At 41.8% G+C, this 24,207-nt stretch overlaps 1 protein-coding gene across 4 annotated transcripts in view; it reads left to right on the top strand.

The window, feature by feature from the left end:
* PHIP (pleckstrin homology domain interacting protein) overlaps nucleotides 1–24,207 on the top strand; it is a 75,219-nt gene that overhangs the window by 6,542 nt on the left and 44,470 nt on the right. The gene's annotated exons all lie outside the window — the stretch shown is intronic.

Genomic DNA, 24,207 nt, shown 5'->3' with positions numbered 1-24,207 from the left:
CAAAAAAAAAAAAATACGACAGTGACTCTTTAACTGTACATAAACTGATAATATGACCTATTCAGCTGTTTCTAAATGTTTGTTTCATTAGTTCAGAATAAATATAATAATTTTTGGGGTGTGGAACCAATTGTCTACATTACAATGATTTCTTATGGGAAAATTTGCTTTGGTATAAGAGTGGATTTGGATTACAAGCACAGTCCCAGAACGAATTATGCTTGTAATCCAAGGCACCACTGTGTGTGTGTGTGTGTATGTATGTATGTATGTATATATATATATATATATATATATATATATATATGCGCCCATGCATTGAACAGTAGTAATAGGGAGAATTGAAACTCCTTGTTTAGGTTGAAGTACTCTGACAAATGACTCCTGCTGCTTATCCCAAGGTAGATTTATATGAAGATCACATAAATGTGAATTTCAATTGTGGCTTTTCAGCATGGAATATCTGTAAAAGTGCACTGCATCTAAATTAGGATTTACAAAACCTCATTCACATGTGGAGTTACAGATTTTGAGGACATGATGCTGATATTCAAATCTGCCGCCCTGTGGCTGTAAATAGATTGGAGGATATTTCTGAATGCTGGTGTACAGTATGGAGATCAGCTGGGCGCACAGTATGGATGATGCCCTGTACAGTGGTCAGCCAGGTGCACAGTATGGATGATGCCCTGTACAGTGGTCAGCCGGCGCCCAGTATGGATGATGCCCTGTACAGTGGTCAGCTGGGCGCACAGTATGGATGATGCCCTGTACAGTGGTCAGCCGGGCGCACAGTATGGATGATGCTGTGTCTCCTGTACAGTGGTCAGCCGGGCGCACAGTATGGATGATGCTGTGTCCCCTGTACAGAGGTCAGCTGGGCGCACAGTATGGATGATGCGGGGTCCCCTGTACAGTGGTCAGCTGGGCGCACAGTATGGATGATGCTGTGTCCCCTGTACAGTGGTCAGCCGGGCGCACAGTATGGAGATAATGCTGTGTCCCCTGTACAGTGGTCAGCCGGGCGCACAGTATGGATGATGCTGTGTCTCCTGTACAGTGGTCAGCCGGGCGCACAGTATGGATGATGCTGTGTCCCCTGTACAGAGGTCAGCTGGGCGCACAGTATGGATGATGCGGGGTCCCCTGTACAGTGGTCAGCTGGGCGCACAGTATGGATGATGCTGTGTCCCCTGTACAGTGGTCAGCTGGATGCACAGTATGGAGATAATGCTGTGTCCCCTGTACAGTGGTCAGCTGGGCGCACAGTATGGATGATGCTGTGTCCCCTGTACAGTGGTCAGCTGGATGCACAGTATGGAGATAATGCTGTGTCCCCTGTACAGTGGTCAGCCGGGCGCACAGTATGGATGATGCCGTGTCCCCTGTACAGTGGTCAGCCGGATGCATAGTATGGAGATAATGCCGTGTCCCCTGTACAGTGGTCAGCTGGGCGCACAGTATGGATGGTATGTCCCCTGTACAGTGGTCAGCCGGGCGCACAGTATGGATGATGACCTGTCCCCTATACAGTGGGCAGCCGGGTGCACAGTATGGATAATGCTGTGTCCCCTGTACAGTGGTCAGCCGGGCGCACAGTATGGATGATGCCCTGTACAGTGGTCAGCCGGATGCACATTCATGAATGTGGTGTGGGGGGGAAATCTACTGTTAATGCTTGATGCTCTAATATATTTATGCATCTGCTGAGTGCACTTTGTTTCTGTGTCTTCCATCTTCTGAAGGACTTTCACCAGGGTATGTTTGTTGCTTATTCAGCTGTAGATAAAGCGTTTTTCTGCCAATTCCTATGCTTTTTGTTTCGTCTCCTCACGTTCTGTATGTTTTACATGATCTCCACTTACAGTGTACCAGAGATAATCGCCCTTGCGTATGAGAACTGTTTTACTACAGTGACAGTGTTGCTCATAGCAACCAGGTTTCATCCTTTATTTTTTCCACCACAGATGGTTTGCAAATGAATGTAGAGATCTGATTATTTTGTTTGAACAGGTTTTTTTTTTTTTTTTTAAATCAAATCTTTTTTATTGAATGTTTAAACATTTTCTCCCAGTACAAACAAAACCCAGAGAGGGCATACCCTCCCTCCCCCGACCTTCTGTTAAAACAGTGTTTAGTTATGCAGCCCTATGTGCAATTCAAGATGATGTCTGTGATGTTTACTGCAGGACCCTGTCAACATAAACGTTCTCAAGATGCATCCTAGTGTCTTGGTAAGGGGCATGGAATGGGCATCAAGCAAATAATGTTAGTGAATGGTGATACATTGCGACATAACGCAACAAATCCATGTTCTGACTTTTTATTTATTTTTTTATTTATTTTTTTATTATTTAAAGGGTACCAGTCATTAGAATAAACTTTTGATGTGTCACAGAGATATGTCAAAAGTTTTGATCGGTTGGGGTCTGAGTGTTTAGACTGCGAATGATCAGAAGAGTGAGCTGGAAGAAGTCTGTGCTGCCGTGCATTCCTCTCTCTGCTCTCTGGACCTGGAAAACTCCATAGACTTACATTAAGCTGCCGTCCAGGTCACACACAACTGGAAGAGAACACCCTGCATGTACGCCTCTCCTGCCTTGTTTTCAAGATCAGTCGTGGTGTGAGCATTCAGACACCGACCGCTCAAAACTTTTGACATCTGTCACATGTCAAAAGTTTTTTTTTTTTTTCTAATCGGTATGCTTTAATTACTACTTTGCCTCTATATTATTACCTGTATCTCAAAAGTTTTTTTTTTTTTTAATTTCTTGCTAGTTTGTCTGCCATCTTGCTGCTTTTTTTTACCCTTCAGGTTAGTGGTGGAAGTGGCGCCCAGCACATGATAATGCTACATCACATCAGCATTTTTGAAGATGGCTCGCTAAGAGGGGCAAATCAAATTATACTGTGTTAGGCTATGTTCACACACCGTATAATTTCGTAAAACCACGGCCGTTGTACAACGGGTGTGATTTATACGGAAATATACGTCAATTGCCTAGGAATCCCGTCCGGCGCACATACACATAGTATACGCTCCGTCCGGGATATTTCGCGGCGCTGCAAACAACTGACATGTCAGTGAATAGCGGCTGCAGAAAACCATGTCAGTGCACACTGTGGAGCGAGCGGATCCGGCTGCACGCTACATTGTGAGCAGTGAGGATGATCTGTTCAGAGACCGTCTGTTCCGTGTCCCGGCTGGGTCACGGAATGGCCGGTCTCATACGCTATGTGAACATAGCCTTATGCTGTTACTGGGAAGGAGGGTGGGAGCGATGTGGTGGAGGATAGGAGAAGCAGTTAAAAGTTATTCAGGAAAAAACATTGCCACTCTTTTTTTTTTTTTGCCATAACAGCACCACTCCTGTCCCCAGGTTGTGTGTGGTATTACAATTCAGCTCTATTCACTTTTAGGGTATGTTCACGCTGGGTAAATCAGGCGAAACTCTCACGGAATCCTGCCAGTCTCAGTGTGACACTGCTTCTTTGTGGAAGAGTGTGTGCTCCTCCGCTGCCACCGCTCTCCGCTCATAGAAGGGACATGTCGCTTCTTTGAGGGGAGAGAGGCGGCATCGGAGAAGCGTGCACTCTCCCATAGACAGGCTATGGCACACCTAGACAGGCGGGATTCTGCAGTGGAAAGATCCGCTACTGAATTCCGTCTGATTCACTCAGTGTGAACATACCCTTACCCCTTCATGACCAAAGGTCACTTATGTACAGATGTCCAGGTCACATTAAAGCAGCGTTTCTCTGTGCCTTTTAAAAGCATTTTTTTTTTTTGTTTTTCCATCTACAGGGCTGATTGGGGGCTTATTTTGTTCATCTTGAGCTATAGTTTTTATTGGTATTATATTGGTCTAAAAAAATGTTTGATCACTTTTTTTTCTGATATATAATAAAGAAAACAGCATCCTTGGTATTTTTTCTTTCCTCTTTACGTTTACGCTTGTTCACTGTGCCAAAAAACATTATTTCAATATATGCTACCGATACCAAATATGTAATTTTTTTTTACATATTTGTATAAAAATGTGTATTTGTGGGAAAGGGGGTGATTTAAACTTTTATTGGGGAGAGTTTAAAACATTTTTTTTTAAACTTTTTAAAAAAGCTGTAAGATTTATAGCGTTTATTGTATGTATTAAAATTTTAGGGGCTTTCTAGGATTAGCCTGATAAGAATCCACAGAACAAAGAAAACTGGACTGCGCTCTAGTGCGAGACAGCAGCAGATTATTAAAGCGTCTGTCGTTAGAATTAAATTTTTTGACATGTCAAAAGTTTTAATCAGATATGGTCTCAGTGTTTAGACTGAGACTGATCAGGAGAACCAGTCGAGAGGTTTCCTTTAAAAGCGTACCTATCGTTCTGTGACTGCGGCAGGATACGCTGAAAAATCTGCAGGTATGCTTTCTTTTTTGATGCAACTGGGACATAACTCCAGGAAGCACCATAAACTACATTGTAATACACTTACATTGCAGTCAAAAGCGCTCCCAAAAATTAAATGTGATTAGTCTGACATGATCTACCATCAATAAAGCCATGGGGCTGTTGATTTTAGGTGATCAAATATTACACATGTTGTACCCCATTGTTCTGCCGTGCTAAAAAAAGATAATATATCGATTTTACTGCAAAATGAACAGCATAAAAACAAAATCCCTCTAAAGTTGCTGTTTTGCAGTACAATTTATGGTAGAATAAAGGAGGTTTTTAAAAAGTACTATTGGTCTCTCAAAAAAATCTAAGTTGTCATACGGCCTTGTATATGAACCCCCCCCCCCCTTCCCCCGGCTGTGGTTCTGTTTGCAGTTTCGGACAGAACATAGGACCAATAGATTTCATTGGCCCTGTTGACACATCCCTAGCGTCCTATTACACGGAGTGATTTTTAACGACTAACGATGAACTATTGCAAAGGAGATTGTTTATCGTTAACCTAAAATTGTTCACCATATTACACAGAATGATAGTCATTAGTTACGATCGTTACTACGATCATTATTGCGATTGTTACTATGATCCTTTATTCCTTCTGATCCCAGGAAAACAATGAACAATGTGCAATTACACTGAACGATTAGTGAACAAAAACGGAACTTGAGTGAACGAATGTGGAATTACAGCAAACAATTAACAATAATTTTAGGTTCAGATCTAAATCAACAACATACGAACAATTTTTCGATTGTTTGCAATTACACAGAACGATTATCGTTTAAATTAGAACGATTTAACGATTTTTCGCACTATAATTGTCCCGCACTATGGACGTGTGAATGAAGCCTGAGAGTGGTATCACTGGAGATGACGTTTTCCCCTCCTAGGCAAGGAGGGAAATGAATGGGAGAAATACATAAAAACTGTGAAAACTAAGATTGTCTAGTTTTGCCAAGAGCAGCCAATCACAGCATAGCTTTAAAACCTGAGCTCTGATTGGTCGCTATAGACAAATCCAGACCGTTTTGTTTTTAAGTTTTTTATTTATTTCCCTCTTAATGAGGGAGTAATTTTGTTATAAGGTATACTACTAAATGACTGGAAAACTGGATGTTGAGGATATAGTAACATGCAAATGAAGTACATAAGGCATATAAAATGTAGCAATAGTTGACTCCACCCACTTGACTTTGACTTTTTGTTCTGAGATTAGTTATTGATTCCATTTCCTTTTCCCATTTATTTTCTGTGTTGAGAATAACAGAAACAATTAGATTTGATGATAGAGGATCATAACGGGAAATGTGTGCTTCAGTGGTGTTAAGTGTGAGTCATTCTTTCTTGAGAAATAGTTTAAGGAATCCTAACACTTACAATCTCCACATTTCATTGCCTGCATTTAAAAGCCGCATTAGTTAGACAAAAGTCTATGGCAGCAGGGTATACAAGACTATTTGCACATATACATACATACATACATATATATACACACTGTATACCTCTATTATATGTGTATGGTGTTAGGTACTGTTTTATTTTTTTTTGTTTTTGTGTTTGACCTTTTTACCATTGTTTCATTGGTGCAATGAAATGTAATTTCGGCTCTGAGAAGCAGCATATTTCTTCATTGTCCTTTAAACGTGTCTCCAGCATCTAGTTTTGGATGTATTTGGAAGATCTGAAAGCATTCCTTGCATACCTTACTATGTATACTGTGGCTGCCAGACTTTACTTTCTGTGAAAGTGCCCATTCAGACTGCATTGTGAAAAAACTGTTTTTTCAGACAATGTTACGGTCATCAATGTGGAAAGGAAACAAAAGATTAAGGGTGCGTTCACACGTACAGGATCTGCAGCAGATTTGATCTCGCAGATTTGAATCTGCAGCGGATCCACAGCAGATTTGATGGCCCAGAGTTACTTTGCATTGAATCTGCAACTTCAAATCTGCGCCATCAAATCTGCTGCAGATCCTGTACGCGTTAACGCACCCTTAGGGTAAATTCACACGGGCGGATCCGCCAGAAGTCTCACGCACAAAATCCTCAGCTAATCCGCAATACACGTATTTTTCTTATTATTAATACGTGTATTGCGGATTAGCTGCGGATTTTGTGCGTGAGACTCCCAGCAGATCCTCCCTTGTGAATTTAACCTTAAGGGTGGGTTTACGCGTACAGGATTTGCAGCAGATTTGATGACGCAGATTTGAAGCTGCAGATTTGAAGCAAATCAATTCTAGGCCATCAGATCTGCTGCAAATTCAAATCTGCGCCATCAAATCTGCTGCAGATCCTGTACGTGTGAACGCACGCTAAAGATTTAGGCAGGTTGTATGTATTATTTTTACGCCAAAATTATGTATGTACACTTACAGCGCTACAGTGTATGCTTAAATAATGTGCTGCTGGCAAGTAAACAATACTCTGTAACTATTGTAACAATGGTCTGTACAAGCAGTTTAACCCCTAGACGACCCAGGACGTAGAGTTATGTCATGGAAGTCTTTCACCAGACGACCCTGGACGTAACTGTACGTCCTGGGTGGTTCTCCCGCTATGAAGCGCGCTTCATAGGAGGTGGGGGCCGGTTGCAGTAAGCAGCCGGGACCTCACCGGTAATGACACGCTGCAGCGATCGCGCTGCCGCGTGTCATTAACTCCTTAAACGCCGCGGCGTTTAAGTGTAAGTGACAGGGGGAGTCCCCTGTCACTTACCGATCGGGACCCCTGCAGTGTGACTGCGGGGGTCCCGATCGTTGAAACGGACCGCCGGAGGTCTCTCACCTGCTTCTGTGCGGTCCGATTGGCGATCTGCTACACTGAGCCTGCACAGGCAGGCTCAATTAGCAGATTGCCGATCACACTGATCAATGCTATGCCTATGGCATAGCATTGTACAGTGTGAGCAATCAAACTAATGTATGTAAAAGTCCCCCAAAGGGGCTTCAAATGTGTAAAAAAAAAAAAGTTCAAAACACTATTACACTACCCCAAAACCCCTCCCCCAATAAAAGCTGAAATCACCCCCCCATCCCATTATATAAATAAAACATATAAAAATAAATAGATAAACATATAATATACCGTAGGGTGCGTAATTGTCCGATCTATTAAAATATAACAAGCGTCATTGCGAATGGCGTACACGAAAAGAGGAAAAAAAGTGCGTGGATTACCGATTTTATGTTACATTATATATTTTAAAAAATCAATAAAAAGTGATCAAAACGTCCGATCTTCACAAATATGGTGTTAATAAAAACTAAAGATCATGGCGGAAAAAATGACACCCCATACAGCCCCGTAGGTGAAAAAATAAAACCGTTATAAGCGTCACAATAGGCCCATTTTATTAATATTTAATTGCCAAAAAAAGGATTTCATAAAAAAATACATATATAACATTAGAGAATCTGTGTAACCTGCATATGGTTGTGTTCGGACTGACCTATAGAATAATGGTAACATGTCGCTTTTACCATATAGTGCATTACGTAGACACAGGAACCCCCCAAACGTTACCATATTGCATTCTTTTTTACGATTTCACCTATTTATATCTTCATAAATAATATATTTGGGGTTCCATAATACATGGTAAAATGAAAGACGCCATTACAAAGTACAACTATTCCTGTAAAAAACAAGCACTTACATGGCTTGTAGATAGAAAACTGAAAGTGCTAGAGTTCTTTGAAGGGGAGGAGGGAAAAACGGAAACACTAAGATCAAAATTTGCGCGCTCCACTGGGTCATTTTGGGCCTGGTCCTCAAAGGGTTAAGGGTGCTATTACACTGAGCGATTTTTTTTTTATTTTTATTTTTTTGACAACTAACGATAAACTATCTTAAACGACTGCTATCGCAAACGACCCAAAATCGTTCAACCAATTACACGGAACGCTGATTGTTATTTATGATTGTTCTTGCGGTTGTTTAGTCGTCGCTATTGCGTATGTTTCAGCTATGACTTATTATTCCACCTAACAATTTGCGAACGATCAAACAATAAAAATAGGTCCAGGTCCTATCAAACGATCAACTATCAATTTCTCGTTGGTCACTTAATCGTTGCCCACTATTACACGAAACGATTATTATTCAAATGATTTTTTGAACAATAATCGTCCCGTGGAATAGGGCCCTACGTATCCTCTGCAATATATGTCTATATATCCATACAGCTGAATACCTGGTAGTCTTGTGATGTAGTAAGATTGTGGGTTGCATAGATTCCTCGATTCTTCTGTATCTTCTCTGTAGTTGTAGGTATTGAGGTGGTGGGTTGGGAGCGGGCCAACTCTCGGCACGTGGTGAGTAATCTAAAGGGTTTCCACGGAGTAGCAGTGACGTCACCGTAGTAGTTACCATAGCTCATGCAGGTCAAACATCTAACATGTTTTCGTGATCAACGATCGCCCTCATCAGAGATTGTTTTGGCCCTGGTGCAGTCTCCTTATATGCACTACTTTACCCTCCTTCCTCTTTACCTCTACAGTGATATTGGGGAGAGTAGTGCTCAAGATACAAGTTTTGTTGCCTTTGTTGTCTTTCAATGCATTTAACATGTTTTATGTTGTTCAAAGAGTGAAAATTTTAAATTTCAATGTAGTGCATCATTCAGTTACTGTTACTGTTGGTTAAATATGCAGTCTTTGTGATTTACATACTATGCAAATGTTTTAATTAATTCAAAAATGCAAATAATTCTAAATCTGCATTGAGGCCATGGAGCCAGTTGTAACCACTAATGCTACATTTACATGGAGCGATAATTCGTCCAATCGATTGTTAAACGATTTTGAGGCAACGATTTTGATTTTGTAACAATCAGCATTTAGACGGGAAGATAAATTGTTTGAAAAAATCGTTATTGCGATTGGTTTAAGATCGTTTAAGCCCATCTCACACATAGGGTGAATCAGTGAAAGACTGTTTACACAAAGCAATCTGCGAATTTTCAATGAACGACCAACGATGATTTGTGAACATGTTCAAAGATCGAAATGAACGATTTCTCGTTCGCCACTTGATCGTTTGCTGTGTTTACACGAAACGATTATTGCTCAAATGCGATCATTATCACGAAAATTTAAACTATAATCGTTCCGTGTAAACGCAGCATAAGTTCTCTATATTTTGTGCTTTTCTGAAGATGAAGGCTGGTTTGACTGTTAACTTATCACCTATTGTTTTACCGTTTTTTAGTATGTCCCAATATTTATTTACTATTTGTTTGAATAAATGCTTCAAGAATTGTTTTTTTTTTTTAACTAGTTATAATTGGGATTTTTGTACATTCCTCTTCTTTATTTAGTGTTGTTGTTGTTGTTGTTGTTGAATCTTTAGATTTTTCCTTCAATAGGTCCTCCCTGTTATATCTCTAGAGCAGTTTTGTTCATGTTTTCTACCTCATAAGCCTTTGACGCAAACTTCTGTAATTGTATAGCCTCGTTTTCATATTGCTCCTTTAACCCTTTCATGACCTGGGGTCATTGATGCCTCAATGCCCAGGTCATGTTTGGACATCAGATTATGGGATCATAACGATCCCATAAGCTGATGTCCCGATGTCTGCCCTCTCTCCTCTTTCTATCTTGTAACAGCGGCAGGGGAGAGAGGGGAGGGGGCAGATCTCATGTGGACAACGGAGAGCGAATTCTCCCTCTGTAGAGGAAGAATTCTCTATCTGGAGCCCAATAGATACTGCGGTCGTGCTGACCACAGTATCTATAGGGTTAACTCTCAGCATTGGAGCCGCGCAGAGTTGCGGCGGGTCCCCGGCTATCACTGATAGCCGGGACCCGTCACGGATGACACAGACGCAGCTCCTGCGCCTGTGTCATCCAGGATCGTTAATTTGAGTCACTGCAGCATCGGGCATAGGCTGCTGCGACGTTAATTAACAGTAGGGCGGCGGGAAGGGGATTAAGGAACAATTTCTACATAGTCTTATAAATTGACCTTTTGGGATGTTAAGCAACCAGTTAGGTAAATGACAGCTTTCTCAATTGATAAAACTGTTGCTCTCTGTAGGTTTATAAAACGTTTTTGTTAAAATCTGATTATTTTTTGTATGTACATTGTTAGATCTAAAAAAAATTGTATCTCCTTTTGACTGGGGAATTATTTTTACTTCTGCAAATGATATAATAATGAGAAAAAAAAATTCGTTTCTATTAGGGGAATTGAACCCAGAAAAAAACAGTTGTTGGTTTGTAGATGGGTGATTTTACCCCTACACCTCCAGTACAGTTAGAGTCGTATTACACGGGGCGATTATCGTGCGAAAAATCGTTATATCGTTCGAATTTAAACAATAATCGTTCTGTGTAATTGCAGGCAATGATCGCAAAATCGTTTGTATGTCGTTGATTTAGATCTGAACCTAAAATGATCGTTAATCATTCACTGTAATCCCACATTCATTCGCTCAAGTTCCGCATTTTTTTCACTAATCGTTCAGTGTAATTTCACATTGTTCATTGTTTTGCTGGGATCAGAAGGAATAAACGATCGTAGTAACGATTGCAATAATGATCGTGTCTAATGACCATCGTTCTGTGTAATATGGTGAACAATTTCAGGTTATCGCTAAACAAACAATCGTTAATTGTTAAAAATCACTTATCGTTCAGATTATTGTTAAATCGTTCGAATCTAAACTATAATCGTTCGTTTGAATAGCAGTTAACGATTAACGACCGAATGAGAAATCGTTGATCGTTTAATAAGACCTGGACCTATTTTTATCGTTGCTCGTTTGCAAATCGTTCGCATGGAATAAGACGTTGTTTGGTCGTTCGCAGTAGTGAAGAACGCAATAGCGACGACAAGACGACTGCAAGAATGATCATAAGTAGCGATTATCGTTTCATGTAAATGGGTGAACGATTTCAGGTCTTTCGCAATAGCGATTGTTTGGATTGTTTATCATTAACGATTATGCGAACGATAATGGTCCTGTGGAATAGGGCCCTTAGGCTAAGGGATTTAACTATATCTGATTGCAGATCAGACACTGGCTGACAGCGTAAGTGAGCAGGAGGCCAGGCAGCAGAGATTTTTCACGAAGAAGAGGTGGTGGGGTGAGGTGTGGCTTGTAACGCACTCTGGCACAACTCCTCTTTGACTCTTCTGCAGTAGGAGACCTGAGATTGTGCATAATCCACTCTATGGATGAGTTACCAAAAGGTACCATGCTCAATAGGGAACTGCCAACTATAGCACACTGACAGCATTCCCTTATAGAATCCACAGAATTAAGTAGCTGCTTGGATTCTCATCAGATCTGGCGAGACATTTGTGCCGTAATCCATATTATATTCAACATGTGTAAACAGGGCCTCAGGATGTTTCTATTTGGTTCCATTCCACTTTTTTTTCTTTTACCTATCTCTGTACATGATTCCTATCCTTAATACGTGTTAAAATGACTGATTGCACATCTCTGAGTGTTTGTTTCATTGTTCTCTGGGATTGGTTTGTAAAATCTTAAAGGGGTCATCCAGAGAGCAGAAAAGGGCCTACATCTTCTGCTCTCCTGTACTCCACTTCCTCCCTCCGCCCAGCTGAGCTGATAACTTCTGCAGAAGAGAGGGGGTAAAAGCATATTGCAGGTATTGCATGCAGGTGAAACCACACCCGCACCCAATGTCCAATAGTTGCCTGAGGTCCCCATAACATCCGTCAGCTTTGGTCAATGCCTGCAACTCCTCGCACCCCTCATCTGCGGAAGTTATCGGCACAGATGGACAGAGGGAGGAAGTGCAGTGCCGGAGAGCAAAAGAGGTAGGAACACTTTCTGCAGATAACCCTGTTAATGGAGTTTTACTTTTGGAGTAAATTACAATTCATTGTTGCCAGGGACTAAGTTGATTTTCTCATTTAAAATATATGGAGTGTTGGCTGCAAGAATTGTAGAAATCAATACAAGGCGGTGAGGGAATTGTTTCTGTATCTAACATGGTACCTGTTACAAAGACTAGGGTACCTGTTACAAAGGGGTACCTGTTACAAACACTTGCCATACCTGAACGCTGGTAATTTGATTCCCAGTGGCTGAAGATGTTAGATGCAGACCTAGGGGAGTACTGGAAAACATGAATCTTGGCAGCCTTAGGGCTGCATCCATCTGCTGGAAGTCAAATGTCTGTTAGGGCCCTATTCCACTGGACGATTATCGTTCAGATTATCGTTAAATCGTTCGAATCGAAACGATAATCGTTCGGTTGAAATGCAGTTAACGATTAACGACCAAACAAGAAATCGTTGATTGCTTTATAAGACCTTGACCTATTTTTATCGTTGCTCGTTCGCAAATCGTTTGCATTGAATAAGACGTCGTTCGGTCGTTGCAGTAGATACGAACGCAATAGCGAAGAAAAAACTATCGCAAATACGATCATAAGTAACGATTATTGTTCCATGGAAATGAGTGAACGTTTTCAGGTCTTTCGCAATAGCGGTCGTTTGAGATTGTTAATCGTTAAAGTGTCACTGTCGTGAATTTTTTTTTTGCAGAAATCAATAGTCCAGGCGATTTTAAGAAACTTTGTAATTGGGTTTATTATCCGAAAAATGCATTTTTATCATGAAAAATCAGTTTGAAGCTCTCCCCCCTGTCTTCATTGTTCTCCTATGGAGAGAGCTAAAGAAAAGACCAAAACAGGACAACAAAGAGTTAATCTCCAAATCCCTCACGGGATATCTCTACTGACCATCACCAGTGACCTGTCTGAGCTCGGATTACAGCTGTCACCCAGCTCCGTGCCTGTAATCCTCTGTTATCTGCTTTCTGCTGCCGGCTAACTCCCTCCTTCCTCCTCCCCCCTCCCCTCTCCCTAGAACAGACAGGGGACGTCTCCTGCAACAAGTCACAATTTTCAGATTTTTCAGAGTGGATGAAAAAGAGGAAGGAGGGGGGGACCTGGGAAAAGGCTTTTTACATGCAGATAATGGCAGATTTGGCTAATAAACCCAATTACAAAGTTTCTTAAAATCGCCTGGACTATTGATTTCTGCAAAAAAAAAAAAATACGACAGTGACTCTTTAACGATTATGCGAACGATAATCGTCCGGTGGAATACAGCCCTTAGGTTTGGCTTAACTTGAATGTTTGACCGCTTTGCTCATCACTACTGTGCTTTTCTTTGAAGCCAGAACCAGATGTGATAACAAGTGCACCTAATGCACTTATGGTGCGTTTACACGTAACGATTATCGTGCAAATTTGCGCGGTAACGATCGAATTCGAACGATAATCGTACGTGTAAACGCAGCGAACGATCAAACGACGAACGAGAAATCGTTCATTTTGATCTTTCAACATGTTATCAAATCGTCGTTCGCAAAAAATTCGCAGATCGTTCCGTGTGAACAGTCGTTCGCCGATTTAACCAATGTGTGAGATAGGCTTAAGGATCGCGAAACCATCGCAAAACGAATTTTCCGTACGATATATCGTACCGTATAAACGCTGATCGTTATGAAAAAAAAATCGTTACTCCGACATCGTTAATCATACGATCGGGCCAATTATCGTTTCGTGTAAACGCACCATTAGTTCATCTAATGCATAATGATTCACACAGGGTTCTTGCCTCAACTACACAAAACTGCACTGATTTTTTTAGTTGTATTCTTTCCACAAGAGTAGCACTTCTATGTTATCCAGTGTTTTTTTTTTTTTTTTTATAATTATCCAATTATAGCTTGCACTGAATTGGTTTTTAGCTGTACTTTATAAACCAAATGTTTTGATGCAGTACTACACTGTGTAATGGTGCATTTACACAGAGATTTATTTATTAAACAAAAAGGTGTATACTCCGTGGAGTTACACACACGTTGGCGCTGCACTGCAGACAGGTAACTAATGTGCAGCTATGTAGATCTTGAAGACTCCGTATCTTCAAAACATTTTAAAAATCAAATGATAACAATATGATCTAAAGCGCTATAGTGCCCGGAGGATGTATAGTATAGTATGAATATGGTGTGGACAGAAGGATTGAATGCAGGTAATTTTAGGTGGTTCTATAAAGACAGCTGATTGTTCTAAGTATAGAGATCAGCTGTAACGCAGCCTGCAATATAGTGATATACGGCTAGTGAATTGAGTTTGTAAATCGTACCTGTTCAGTGCCGTGGCGTTGTATGGTTCACATGTATATACTTTGCAGTAATGCCCGAGAAGGGATCTTGAAGGCTTGGAGGAGAATGTAAATGTTCTTTCAATCGGGGTCGGGAGCGAGCCCCGGCCGGTGGCTCCGCTACTACCTTACCCTCGACGTGATGGAGTAAACCGAAGGAATCCACAGATCAGTGACGTCACTTTGGTGGATACGGAGGCCGATGTAAGGAAAAAAGACATCTAACGCGTTTCAGCGAGCTTACGGTCGCCCTCGTCAGCCCTCGATGCAACAAACAGCCCGAGAGATAGGGGAGAAAAACCGAGATGCATTTTTGCAAGATAAAAACACAAGGATAGAAGATGTCACAGTGAAAGAAGAAAAAGAGAAAGAAAAAGAAGAAAAAGAAAAAGAAATTGAAGAATTGTTAAAAATTCCTATCATCACCACTTACAGTAAAGATAGTTATAAATTTAAACAAATAGTACAAAAACATTGGGACATTTTAAAGAATGATAAAATAATAGGTGATAAATTATCTAAAAAACCCAACTTTATTTTTAAAAAAGCGCAGAGTTTGGGAAATCTAGTGGCCCCCACGACAAAACGAAATAATAAAGGAGGGGAAAATAAAGGAATAGCACAGGGTCAGTTAGGGGAGAAAAATGGTTTCTTTCCTTGCAAAAATTGCAAACCATGCAGAACAGTAGGGAGACAAACCATAATCACGTCAATCCAGGAAAGGGACACAACAATTCAAATCCGCAAACATATCACTTGTAAAAGTAGAGGAGTTATATATTACATAAAATGCCCATGTGAAAAAATTTATATAGGAAGGACAAAAAGACTATTATATGTACGCATCACAGAACACATATATAATATTGAAAGAAAATTTATGGGCCACCCTCTATCTAAACACTTTGCGGAGCAACACTCAGGATCTTTTAAGAATGCAAAATTTGCAGGAATAGAAGTGGTTGTGCCAAATTGGAGAGGTGGTAATTATGTGGAACAAATGTCTAGGATAGAAACAGAATACATTTTTAAATTCAACAGCCTTATCCCCCATGGTCTAAACGCGGATTTAGAACTTTTTGCGTTTTTAAATTGAATATGCTGTACGGACACTGTGGAAAAGATAATGTTGTATATTTATAGTGTAGATTAAAATGCATGGATTATATTACAGTACTAGATTATTATAGCAGTAGGAGATCAGGATATTAGCTCTATGTATGGAGTATTATGTATATATCTACCTTAGAAATATATAGCAAGAAGCAGAAACTGAAAATCCATCAGAGTATTGCGATCAGTGAGGGAAAAACCAACCTGTTTGACAAATACTACTGACCTCAACATGATTGAAATAGGAGGAGTAATGATAGGTGGAGTAATCAATATAAAGAGGAAGCATTGGAGTCCGCTTCATCTCTGACGAGGGCGACCGTAAGCTCGCTGAAACGCGTTAGATGTCTTTTTTCCTTACATCGGCCTCCGTATCCACCAAAGTGACGTCACTGATCTGTGGATTCCTTCGGTTTACTCCATCACGTCGAGGGTAAGGTAGTAGCGGAGCCACCGGCCGGGGCTCGCTCCCGACCCCGATTGAAAGAACATTTACATTCTCCTCCAAGCCTTCAAGATCCCTTCTCGGGCATTACTGCAAAGTATATACATGTGAACCATACAACGCCACGGCACTGAACAGGTACGATTTACAAACTCAATTCACTAGCCGTATATCACTATATTGCAGGCTGCGTTACAGCTGATCTCTATACTTAGAACAATCAGCTGTCTTTATAGAACCACCTAAAATTACCTGCATTCAATCCTTCTGTCCACACCATATTCATACTATACTATACATCCTCCGGGCACTATAGCGCTTTAGATCATATTGTTATCATGAGATTTATTTATTATTTTTGAAGCTAAAGCCAGGAACAGACTATAAACAGAGAACAGGTCATAAAGGAAAGAGATTTCTCTTCAATTCAAATCCATTCATGGCTTTGGCTTCCGAAATATGTCTGTGTAAACACACCATTAGCGTGGCCTAAGGGCAGCCTTGTGTTTTTCAAAACACATGGGGAGGGGGTGGATGAAAAAAGAAAAACCACTTACCTCCCAAGCTTCAGTGCTGCCGCCCGCATACCGCTGCTCCAGTTCTTGGTGTCCATCCGATTCCTGGTCTTGAGAAGGGACTTGGCTGAGCGGGCCCCGGTTTCTACACGTTCACATTTTCTTGATTTTGTGACCGGAGGGGATATGGTTTCAGATAAGCTAATTTTTTTGCAAAAATTTTGCAAAAATTCTGCCACAGTACTCCATAGAGCAGTACTTTATTAGCCAAGCTGTATTAGGCAAAAATTATCAATGTATGCGTGCCTAATGGTATATTTTGATCAAGGGAGGCAAGAAGATGTGCAATGTGTAGTAATTGACTCCTTCGCAAGAAATGAGCAGCTGCCCCTAAATATTTGTTTACATCCTGTTCTATGTCTTTTATATTTTGTGTTTCTTAGACTTCCTTTAGACACATTTTGCATGACTTTTTTGGCCTATGCATGATGTTTGTTCTGCAATTCTTTTTAATTTAGTGTGTTTATCCCTCGTGATTTTCCCATTGCACGTTGTCATATGTTTTTCTTTTATCTTTTTATTGAATAATTGGTGAAAAAATACCACACTTTTTTTTTTTTTTGCTGCTGTTTTTCTTGTAGAAGTCTATGGGAGGAAAAATTCTACTGTTTCTAGAAGGACAAAAAGGAGCCATGCTGTGATTTAGAATTATTGCCACAGAGCATAAAGTGTGAAATAACACCAAAAACATCATGTGGAAATGGCATTTCACATTTCCCCATTAAAGGGCAACTACAGCAAAAAAAAAAAAAAAAATAATTCTTTTAAATCAGCTGGGGCTAGAAAGCGCCAAAGATTTGTAATTTACTGCTAATAAAAAAAAATCCCAAGTGTTCCAGTACTTATCAGGTGCTGTATGTCATAGTCATAGATATGCAGGACACACAGCAGCTAATAAGTACTGGAAGATGAGATTTTTTAATAAAAGTAAATTACAAATCTCTGGAACTTTATGACACCAGTTGATTTGAAAGGTAAAAAAATCGTCAATCTGCTAAGTACAGCCGATGATAGTTTGGTGTACTAGGGCCTTTGGAAAATGGTCTTAGAAAATGCTTGATACCGACAGCCGTCTACCAAATACTCCTAAAGCGTATCTATCGCAATTTTTTTTATTTTTAGAGAAACCAACAGGGGTTGTGATCACAATGCGTTTTGCAATATAAAAACACAGGAAGTACCAGTCCTTTGCACGTTCATGCAAGAAAAGACACCTGTTCATCATACAGATTGTATTCCAATGCAGGGCAATTAACTTAGGCTAATTATATTAACTTTTACTAAGTATTAACTATGCAGCTAGCCAGGAGACAATGCTCTTTATTATGCAACAGTTCAGTCCGTATAATGTCTGTGTGGTTACAGAGGTTTTGGTGCTGTGCAACAGGAGAGCCAACCATACAATGCGAGCATGTAGGTTTCTGTGCTACTGAATGTGGGCATGCAGCAGCTGTACACATGTGCAGTGAACTCTTGTGAATGGCTGTCAAAGAAATAAAACTGCTTGCGATCAGATCAGAACAACTGTTGATTTGTAAATTTTAGTGACTCTGCCTCTCTAAGGGTATGTTCACACTGAGCAAATCCCGCCTGCCTCAGTGTGCCATGGCCTGTCTATGGGAGAGTGTGCACTCCTCCGCTGCCGCCGCTCTCCACTCACAGGAGTGACATGTCGCTACTTTGAGCGGAGAGTGGCGGCAGCGGAGGAGTGCACACTCTCCCATATACAAGCTATAGCACACTGAGGCAGGCGGGATTCCACCTGATTTACTCAGTGTGAACACACCCTAACACAGGATAGTGGCACTTTACAAACTGGTAGTTGCTTTTCCTTAAAAATTTTTTTTGTACTTATGAAAAACTCCTTGAATTGTTTGAGTAGATGTCACGAAAGGAATATGAATGAGCTCACACAGGGAATCATTTAGCTTCCAATGCGAGCATTTATTCTTATAACACATGGTTCTCTTAGGGCCTGTTCACACTGAGCAAATACGGCGGAATCCTGCCTGCCTGTCAAACAGCGTGTCTATGGGAGGGCTCATGCGCCTCCGCTTAAAGAATTGACATGTCTGCTGAGTTTGCTTAGTGTGAACTTATCCTTAAAGAGGACCTGTCACTCCCGGTGCCAGGCTCCTGACCCCCCACTAGAGCCCCTCATACTTACTTGATCATGCCGGGTCCCGCTTCTTCAGCTGGTCCTGGGACAGAGATATCCCCGCGGTAAGCCCGGCGCGTGCCGCTGAGATGAGTCCGACTGACTCACCATTCATTCTCTGAGTGTCGGACCCATCTCAGCGGTGTGCGCGCCGGGCTTCCCGCGGGTATATCTCCGTACCAGTCCGCCCGAAGAAGCAGGACCCAGCACGATCAAGTATGAGGGGCTCTAGCGGTTGGTCGGGAGCCCGACACCGGTGCTGACAGGTCCTCTTTAAGGTTTAATTGCTATTAACAATCCAGCTACAGTGGTGCTTACAAAAAGTAATCCACTGCTACATTGATTGATATATTGCAGTGTTACCTAAAATACCGTTGTTGCATTGGACAACACCAGCGCACGTTTTCATAAATTCATGTTTTCGTGTTAGTTTATAAAAGCAAGCAGAGGGAAAAACGAAAGATAAAAATGGGCAAATGTTTTGCTTTGCACATGCTGCCTCCTACAGTTTTAGAAACCAGTCTTCATTATTCCTATGTAAACATGTTGCTATTCCCTTGTTAGCCCTTGGAAGCAGCGATTTCATTTTTTTCCATCTAGGCTGCTGCACCACAAACAAGCCCCTTAGGACCAATGGGAAATAAGCACCTGCTACTTGGTTTTGTTAAACAATAAACTGTTCACACTCCTGTGTGATCAATGGAAGAAATATGATAGCCGTAGTTTTGTTCATACTGTCTTCACTCTAGGTTGTCTTGAAATAATTTTATGTAGCAGAGCTACACGTCAGAATAGTGCAGATATATCTGGATAACTACATCAGCATGAGTCTAGGTGTGCAGTAATGAAGTAGTAGTTGTTACTAACGTAAGCCATTGGACTTTTCCAGTAAGGATGTGGCCATATGCTGTATTAGTGTATGCTTACATATACAGTGGTACCTTGGTTTAAGAGTAACTTGGATTAAGAGCGTTTTGCAAGAAGAGCTCACAGTTTTTCAAAATGTTGACTTGGTTTAAGAGCATTGCTTTGGTTTAAGAGCTCCCTGTACTGGGTGGGAGGGGAGTGGGGAGGTGCATGGTCTCCATAGTGGGGTCTACAGCACTGTACTCTGACCCAGGAAGTCTCCCTCACCTTCTAAATCATGGCAGATCCACTTCAGGCTGGGGCTTACATCAGGGGACAGGACCGTGGAGGTAATCTCTTCATAGCTGTAACCCCTCTCTCCCCGGACAGAGAGTGCTGCAGGTATGTGCCCACATCTGTCCTGCTCATTCCTTCTATACTCGTGTACAGAAAAGTTCCTGTCACTGTCCTCCTGCACAGCTCTGTGATTTTCACTTCCCAATTGGTCCATGCTGCACTCACACCCTCCCCATTGCTGTCATGTGACCACACAGATCTCTGACAGCAGCCCTGCCTCTATTCTAGCCTGTTGTACTACACTACTGCATTATGGAGATCTGCGGCTCCATCCTGTATCTACAAACTGCTGCTGTGTTATCAGGTTTATGCAGTTACTATATACTATACTCCACATGCTGATTGCTATATTGTACAGTAACTTATATTATCACGTATTCAGCTGTTTCTCATTGTTTGTGTCATCTGTTTTACATGTTGTTCAGAATAAAAAATCATTTATATATTTGGGGCGTGGAGCCAATTGTCTACATTTCAATGATTTCTGATGGGAAAATTAGCTTTGGTTTAAGAGTGGATTTGGATTACAAGCACGGTCGCAGAACGAATTATGCTCGTAATCCAAGGCACCACTGTATGTGTATGGAGCACATTTTCGGCATGAATGTCGATGATAAAATCTAACGCAAAATCCAAAAACGAAAAAAATTGAATGCAAGACCAATGTAAATATAAATATTTTTTATTATTAGTATATCAAAAAAAGGTTATTAAAAATACATAATGGGGGGGCTGAAGCTAATACAAATCCCCATAAAAACGGTGGATCAAAGAGTTCTTATACATAAAGTGCTATATCATAGGGTAGGAGATAAATAGACAACCTACATATACAAACATATATACTGGGCACTGGGTTGGTACTACATACAGCAAATAAATAACTCCCACAGTGGGTATATGGCAGAAAAACATAAAAACACCATCAACAAATAGTAGATATTACCCATACATGTCCTTCGTATATTAAGTCCACCTCACCGTACACCCGACGCGCGTTTCGCGTGTTGCTTTCTCGAGAATAGTACTAGCCTGCTACCACTGCAGTTCTGAACGAAGCCTGTAAAGTGAGTTACAAATAAAAAGAAAACAACAAAAATCACAATGCTGTAGCAATTTTTATTAATTAACTCCCCCTCTGGAGTAAGGGTTGGTGCACAGTACAGAATCTGTGCGGATAACCCACCACTGATTCCGCTGCTCATGCCCATCTCTGCCCGTGCCATATACTCCATTCTATGGTCAGGCTGATTTCGCTGTCCGCCCGAAGAAGGAATCTGTTCATTCTTTAAACGGACGGCGGAATCCGTCTGACCATAGAATGGAGTCTATGGCACGAGTTATCCGCTCGGATCCCATTGTGTGCACACACCCTAGTGGTGTGTTCACACAGCGTATTTCACACTGCAAGTTTCGCAGCAAATCTGATGTGATAGTTGGTAACTTTACAATCTATGGCCCTTTTCATGCCGCTGTGAGAATGTAGTAGAAGCTGTATTTAAGAAATTAGCCTGCTGGCCTTTTAAAAATAAAAAATGGCAAATACTTACCTGTCCACGCTCCATCGTCATTTTCCCGCTTCAGTCTCCTGGTCCCTGCTCAGTGACAGCCCGCTCAACCAATCACTAGCTGCGGCGGGACAGCTCAGTGATTGGCTGAGCGGGGCCGTCAGTGAGCAGGGACCAGGAGACTGAAGCAGGAGTGCGTGCAGGTAAGCATTTGGTGTTTACTGGCATGGCAGCTAATTGGTTAAATATGGCTTTCACTGCATTCTCGCATTAGATAGAAAATGTGCTGCAAGAATGCCATAGATTGTAATGTTACCGAGCATTGCAGAAACCATGTGAAATCTGTTGCAAACTCCGTGTGAACGCACCTAAAGGCCATGTTCACATTCTGTAAGAACATCGGCCACTTTCTTACATGTTCACCCAGCTCATACTGCAGTATCGGCTGGATCAACATAATTTGATTTTAATTGGAATGCGTCTGGGAGCCATACTTTACACTGTGAGCACAGACTATAGGCCTTGTGCTACCTGGGCGTGGCTTCACGGATGAAGCACCACTTAGCCCCACCCCCTTGATGTCATTGCCCATAGGCCCCGCACCCTCGCCGACCATTGAAACAGGCCAGCCTAAAGGTCTAGGCCCCACCCCCTCTAGGTCGGCCCATACCAATGGCCTCTGAGGGGCCTGGACCTATGTGAAGATGACGTCACAGGTCGATGGTGTGGGGATGTGGGCAGGGCTAAATGGCGCTTCGACCGTGAAACCACAGCCGATAAGAGATCACTTTTTACTAGAACAAGCATTATGACGTATGAAAAAAAAAATTAAGGTATGAAAACTGCAAAATTTACCCTTTACACCTGTGTAGAGACGTCAAGGGGGTGACAGTGTCACTTTAAGGAAATTAATGTCTTAAAGGGGTAATGCGGCGCTAAGAAATTCACAAAACTTTGTAATGTACAACTTTGTAATGTATGTTATGTATGTGAATGGCCCCCTTCCCCGTGTTTTCCCCCTCCCACGCCAGACCCGGAAGTGTGGTGCATTATACTCACCTGATTCGTGTTGGCCCCAGCCGCCATCTTGTGACAATGATGTAATCTTCGGGAGGCTGGCCCCCCTCTGCCGCGTCATCAGCTGCTCAGCCGCGATTGGCTGAGAATAACTAGGCTCAGCCAATCGCGGCTGAGCAGCTGATGAAGTGGCAGAGGGGGGCCGGCTTGAAGAAGGCCGGTGCGGGGTCGACACGAGTCAGGTATGTATAGTGCACTACACTTCCGGGAGGGACACGGACATGGGGAGGGGGACCACTCAATAACATAACATACATTACAAAGTTGTATAACTTTGTAATGTGTGTTATTTAGTGAATAATTTTCTAACGCCGCACTACCCCTTTAAACACATCGTCCATTACTGTTGATTTATCTTTTACAGCAAAAAAAAGAAAATGCTGAAAAGGTAATGCATCTAAAATAGTAGTTATAGTGTTTGATGTAGCATGATAAATACCCGATATGTTGCTGAGAGGTCTGGAAGCTGATGACTAAGGGTATAGAGGTAGGATTGTTACCTGGTAGGGGGCTTTCATGTTGAAGGACGATTTAAAAGCAAGTCGTCTTCTTGTAAATGATTTTCTCAGATGATGGCAAAACGAAAAACGCTCGTGCATGAATGTTCCTGTTCTTGTTGCATAAGGCCTTGGCTTTGGTAATGTTTACCAGACAATATTTGCCATTTTGTGGGAATCTTGTGCTGAACTACATTGCAATATCAGAGATGGTTAAGTACAGCATACTACATCTGTTGCAGCTTTAGACCCTGCCAGTGCTGTGCTGTAGAGGCTGCTGGGGTAGGTTGGAGTATGTAGTGCAGATATTAATTATTCAATAGTAGGCGACCTGCAGGAGACGATCAAAATAATAAAAACATAAAAAATACAATGCACATATGACGAAAACTGTTCTCTAAGGCCCCATTCACACGTCCGTGTCAGTTTTTACTGTCAGGAAATCCTGATCAGGAGACCTCAAATGTCATCAGGAAAGTGTCAGGATTTCCTGACAGTAATCTGTTTTTACCATCAGGAAAAACCTTCAGGATTTCCTGATGAGATAATATGGTCTAGTATGCCAACATAAATCACAGGTACCCATGTACCTGGATGGCCACAGGCTGCAGAACTACAACTCCCATCATGGCCTGTCAGCAAGGCATGATGGGAGTTGTACGTCTGCAACCTGGATGGCCACAGACTGCAGAACTACAACTCCCATCATGGCCTGCCAGCAAGGCATGATGGGAGTTGTACTTCTGCAACCTGGATGGCCGCAGGCTGCAGAACTACAACTCCCATTATGGACTGCCAGCAGAGCGGGTGATTGGACGGCAGCAGTCCTGCAGGGTGGGTGGTGGGGGCAGTCCTGTGTTGAGGTCCGGGTCTGGGGCTGGCTCTCTACCAATCCGGAGTCGCTGGCACTTTCCTGATATACATCAGGAAAATGCCCGTGATTCTGGCGCTCCCATAGACTTCTATGGGGGCGTCCGTGCCGGATTTCCGGACGAAAATAGGACAGGATCTAAAAAATCCGGT

The sequence above is a fragment of the Dendropsophus ebraccatus genome, chromosome 6 (assembly GCF_027789765.1).
Source record: "Dendropsophus ebraccatus isolate aDenEbr1 chromosome 6, aDenEbr1.pat, whole genome shotgun sequence".
Classification (NCBI taxonomy): domain Eukaryota; kingdom Metazoa; phylum Chordata; class Amphibia; order Anura; family Hylidae; genus Dendropsophus; species Dendropsophus ebraccatus.
Note: the sequence above shows the minus strand (reverse complement) of the source record. Positions and strands in the feature narration are given on the sequence as shown.